A 6,043-nucleotide genomic window follows, 5' to 3' on the forward strand; every position below is an offset into this window, starting at 1 on the left:
ATCTACAACAGAAAAGCACAGAAGAGCTGCAGAAAGGACCAGGCATCCAGCCTATAAAGTAAGGGGGTAATTGCAGAGCTCAACCTGAGAGAGCGAAAAACAAGTATGATTCAAGAACCACCCGACTCAGCAACAGCAGCAGGAACAGCAGCAACAATCAGTGAGGGACTAGGTCAGAGATGAGCTGGGGGGAGCACATCACTCGGGCTCTCTGATGTCTACTTAAATATAACAGTAATCACTTAAATATCTGTCCATCTGCTTCATATTTAGGGAGCTGTGGTCAAGTTTTCATTGGCACAGATTCCTCTGGATCAGAACACTGATAACTCCTACCTGCCCATAACTTAACTGCAGTAATTATGATCCTTTTATATAATTATCATTAAGATTAAGAAACCCATTTCCATTGCAGCAGTTTTCACTATCATCTCCAGCCTAGACAGACACTGCAAAACTCTTCAAGAATGTCTTTGCACCTTTTTCAAAACATCTCTTATCTTTGGAGAAGAGAGTAATAATCCATTCCAACATTCCATCACCCTGTACCTCTGAACACTGTTCCCTGTGGTATTTGAGAAGTTATTAGAAGTAGGCCCAATTTGATTCCAGGTTTTAATTATCCAGTTTAACAGAATAGGTTGTTTTCTTGTGTTTAAAGCAACACATTAAACTCCAGGCCCCAGATGTTTGCACCCATGACAGTGAATTCAACCCAAATGTAATTTACATTTGGTCCATCTTAGAATTGACTCCCACATTTTCTTTTGTGGCTCTGGCTAATACAGAGATCTGTATTACAGTGCTAACAGGTATCTCCTCTAGGAGCAGGGAATGCTCTCATTTTTTCTGTCACTGCTAAGTTGAGATATAAGTCTCATTATGGGCCTGGAACCAGTGACAGTGGTGGGGGTGAGTACTGGAGAGGCGTGATATCAGCTTGTGAGGCAAATGCTCCAGGTGTAGTTAGGGGTAAGCTTGAATGGAGTGGAGGTGTGACATGTTCAAATAAGTAGATAAGGGATACTGTTTCATTGAAGAGAGGTTCTGAGGAATGGGGTGGCCGTGTTAGCCTCATCAGTTTCTACCCAAGTGCCTGTCCATTGTTCTTCACCAGTTTTCTTAACCGTATCTCATACCAAGTTCTGAATTTAATTGATGCTGCAATTCTGCAACCATTTCAATCAGAGTGGGGTTCAATCCTTAGTCATATTTGCCTTGCAGCTATTGAAAGTCAGAACTACTTCAAAATTTCCAGGGTCCTTCTGGTGATCCTCTTCTGGTTCTGAATTGTATGCTCACAGCTCTTGGTTGCTCTTGTTCTCTGTGTTTATCCTCTAAGGTGACAGAAAATCCAGATGGCTCCACATCTTTAAAATCATTTTCACCATAGCAACTGAATGCCATGGCCACTTGATCGCTCAACACCTTGCCCTCACCTGCACTTTTATTCACTTCTACCACTATTGATAATTGGAGAAATCTCTATGCCCTAAAATTATTTCCACCCCCAGCAAGGAGGTTGTCTCTGTGCTGCTCCTAGCCGCCCAATGAACCCCATTTAAAGGATCTATTCTGTATGTCCACATTGGTCCCAGTAAATATTTCAGTCTGGGTCCTAGCAGGAAACAGATTCTAATTTTAGAAAAATCTGATGACAGCTTGACAATATAGGACTATTTAGGAGGTATGGACAGAGTTTAGGGAAACCCCCCAAAATAGGGAAGTATTCCAGGGGTAGTAACAAGGGGACAACTTATTGCTAGACCTGCCTGAAGAGGCAAGAGGAAGGAGAAGCTAGAAGGAGGTCATATAAAGGCGGTACTTTGGTAAGAAATGTGATTTCAAATCTAGAAAAGTAGCCTGTCAAAACCATCCCTCCAGTCTGTCAGGGCTCCCCACTGGCCAAGCCTAGTCAAAGCCGGAGTGCTAGGGGAGCCTATTAATACAGTCCATTTAGGTCAGTCTTCTCATGTTAGAGAAGGATAAAGAGTGGATTTAGAAAGGCAAACGGAAGACATCCTGGCAATGGACAGGATCCAAAATGATCTGATGAGAGACTTTTAGTGGACCTCAGTCTTTCTGGATATATCTGTGATATATATATAGGGTGTCCAGATCTCCTTGGACTGGCTTCTGTACCCAGTTGGATTATCTGTAGCATAAATAGAAGTGGTTTTGTTTTTGAGATACAGTTGACATATAACAGCTTCAGGTTTACAACATGATGGTTCGTTATTTGTATATATTGTGACGACCACAAGAAGACTAGTTAACATTTGTCACTGCACGTAACATTTTTTTTCTTATAATGAGAATTTTAAAAATTAACTCTTAGCAACTTTGAAATACACAATACAGTATTGTTAACTATAGTCTGTCCATACTGTACATTATATCCCCAAGACTTATTTATAACTGGAAGTTTGTGCCTTTTAACCACATTCATTCATTTCACCCATTTCCCACTCCGTGACTCCTGTTGACCACCAATCTGTTCTCCGTATCTGTGAGTTTGTGGAGTTTTATTGTTGTTTAGGGGTGGTTAATTTTTTTTTTTTTTTAAGATTCCATATATGAGTGAGATCATACAGTATTTGTCTTTCTGTGTCTAACCTATTTGCCTTATAATGCCATCAAGACTTCCCAAGTGGTGCTAGTGGTAAAGAACCCCTCTGCCAGTACAGTTGATATAAGAGACATGGGTTCAGTCTCTGGGTTGGGAAGATCCCCTGGAGAAGGAAATGGCAACCTGCTCCAATATTCTTGCCTGGAAAATTCCATGGATAGAGAAGCCAGGTAGGCTACAGTCAATAGGGTTGCAAAGAGTCGGACACAACTGAGTGCTCACAATGCCATCAAGATCCAGCTGTGTGGTTGCAGATGGCAAAGATTTCCTTCTTTATGGCTGAATAATATTCCATTGTGTATAAATATGCATACCACATTGGACACTTAGGTTGCTTCCATGTCTTGGGTATTGTCATTAAAGCTGCTGTGAATATGGGAGTGCAGGTATCTTTCTGATTTAGTGTGTTGTGTTGTTTTTTGGCTAAATACCCAGAAGTGGAATTGCTAAATCATAACGTAATTCCATTTGTAATTTTTTTTTAATTTTTTTTTCCATTTTTTATTAGTTGGAGGCTAATTACTTTACAACATTGCAGTGGTTTTTGTCATACATTGAAATGAATTAGCCATGGATTTATATGTATTCCCCATCCCGGTCCCCCCTCCCACCTCCCTCTCCACCCAATCCCTCTGGGTCTTCCCAGTGCACCAGGCCTGAGCACTTGTCTCATGCACCCAACCTGGGCTGGTGATCTGTTTCACCCTAGATAATATACATGTTTCGATGCTGTTCTCTCGAAACATCCCACCCTCGCCTTCTCCCACAGAGTCCACAAGTCTGTTCTATACATCTGAGTCTCTTTTTCTGTTTTGCATATAGGGTTATCGTTACCATCTTTCTAAATTCCATATATATGTGTTAGTATACTGTAATGGTCTTTATCTTTCTGGCTTACTTCGCTCTGTATAATTCTATTTGTAATTTTTTGAGGAACCTCCATACTGTTGTCCAACAGTAATGGCTGTACCTATTTACATTCCCACCAGCAGTGCACAAGGGCTCCCTTTTGTCCACATCCTTGCTAATATTTGTTATTTCTTGTCTTTTAGATAGCCATTCTAATAGATGTGAGGTGGTATTTCATTGTGGTTTTGAGCACATCTCCTTGATGATTATTGATGTTAAATACCTTTTCATGTACCTTTTAGCCATCCATTTCTTATCTTTGGAAAAACATCTGTTCCGATTCTCTGCCTGTTTTTTCATTAGATTGTCTGTTTTTTGCTACTGAGTTGTGTTTATGTGTTTTTTATATTAACCCCTTATCAGATATACTTTCTTGTTTTTTTTACAGTTATTGTCTCCCATTGGGTAGGTCACCTGTTCATTTTGTTGATGGTTTCCTTGGCTGGGCAGAAGCTTTTTAGTTTGATGTAGTCTCATTTCTGCTTTTACTGCCTTTGTTTCTAGTGTCAAATCCAAAAAATCATCTTTAAATAAGTCAGATAAAACTTTGAGATGCTTAAAGTATACATCCTGGTGATTTGCTACCTATACATTGTGAAAGGATTCCTCCCATCTAGTTAATTAACACATCATCTCCAGGCCAGCCAAACTGCTTGAAGGTGTTGTCCATACTGGCTCTGTACTGATGATTCCACTAACATATACTAGTACTTTTTTCAAGATTATGTGTTTCTTTGAATTAAAAAAAAAAGTATTTCTATTGTTCACACTAAATTATGACTGGATTATGAACAGTGGTCCTGATATCTTCATGAGTGGATGTGATAGTTGCTCAGTCACGTCTGGCTCTTTGCAACCCCATGGACTATACAGTCGATGGAATTCTCCAGGCCAGAATACTGGAGTAGGTAGCCTTTCCCTTCTCCAGGGGATCTTCCCAACCTAGGGATTAAACCCAGGTCTCCCACATTGCAGGTGGATTCTTTACCAGCTGAGCCACAAGGGAAGCCCAATTATCTTCATAGATGTGATCTTTAAAGTTAGTAATTTACCAATAGTAGTTGTGCTCTGTCAATTTTCTTTAAGAACTCTCTGATATCCAAGTTGATTTCTCTTGCTCTTATTACTTCATTTTGATGCTGTAATGGCTGAAATAGGTTATTTCTTAAAAGAAAGATCTACTTTTGTTTGTCATAAATAACTATGTTACGATTCTAGCAAGTGAAGAAAATCATGAGATATCACTTTCTAAATATATCTGATAATGAGTTTAGTAACTAAAAAAAGTTTCTGAAAAAAGTATGTAGGATTTGTACTTTGATACTCCCCTTTCAATGACAATTTTTATAAAATACCTACATCTCCTAATATATCCTTAAGAGATGGAAAGTCAAACTTCTAGGTTTTAATTCTCAATTTGCCACTTCGTTGTTGACTGAGCCACTTCAGTTGCTCAGTCATGTCCAACTCTTTGTGACCCCATGGACTGCAGCACACCAAGCTTCCCTGTCCTTCACCTTGTCCCAGAGTTTGTGCAAACTCATGTCCTTTGAGTCGGTGATGCCATCCGACCATCTTGTCCTCTATTGTCTTCTTTTCCTCCTGCCTTCAGTCTTTCCCAGCATCAGAGTCTTTTCCAATGAGTTGGCTCTTCGCATCAGGTGGCCAAAGTATTAGAACTTCTTGTCCCATAAACAGTTATTTAACTTGGGATTCTAATTTTTATTTGAGAAGGGATAGTGGGTCCACATTTTGATTGTTATACAGCTCAAATGGAATAATATATTATGTAAGTACAGGAATTGCAAATGAAATGCAGATGTATGATTTTTAGCAGTGTTTGACTCATTGTAAATGCTAAAAGTCACAGCCATTATAGATGTTAATCATTGACCAAAGAAGCAATAGCCTGGCTCAGAAATTGTTTAACAGTCAACCCTCTAAAATATCAAATGCAATAAACAATAAATTCTAGCTCCAGGGATGAAGGATTCCTCAACTTATGCATTTAGATTTTCTAAGAGTGAAATTTATTTTTCTCTGGGAGAACCTTTAGCCCTAGAATTCATCACTGATACAGCAATTCACTTTTGACAGGGAAAGATCCCACTCTGGCCTCACAATTTACTTTAGTATATTTTCAGCTGGCAAATGGTTTAATTTTTTTTTTTCAGAAGGAAAGAGACTTACCTTTACTTTTCCTGTCTATCACTGAACTAGAAAAGGAAGGTAACAACTCTTGGAGACCTATTCAGAGATGAATATCAATTATGGAAAAATCCATTCAAAAATTCTGTGCCTGTGGCAGTACTCTCAATAAAGTGTGTCTGTGTTTACACATGTGAATGCAGGCTTACCAAGGATAGCAGATACTGACTAGATCAAAGAAATTATATTGAAAACAAGAAAAACCAGCAGAAACTAACACGTGGGAGCATATTCATCTGTTGTCTGACAAGTTGGAAAGTGGGTATTGATAAAGATCTGCCCAGGTGGATGACAACA

The sequence above is a fragment of the Odocoileus virginianus genome, chromosome 10 (assembly GCF_023699985.2).
Source record: "Odocoileus virginianus isolate 20LAN1187 ecotype Illinois chromosome 10, Ovbor_1.2, whole genome shotgun sequence".
Classification (NCBI taxonomy): Eukaryota; Metazoa; Chordata; class Mammalia; order Artiodactyla; family Cervidae; genus Odocoileus; species Odocoileus virginianus.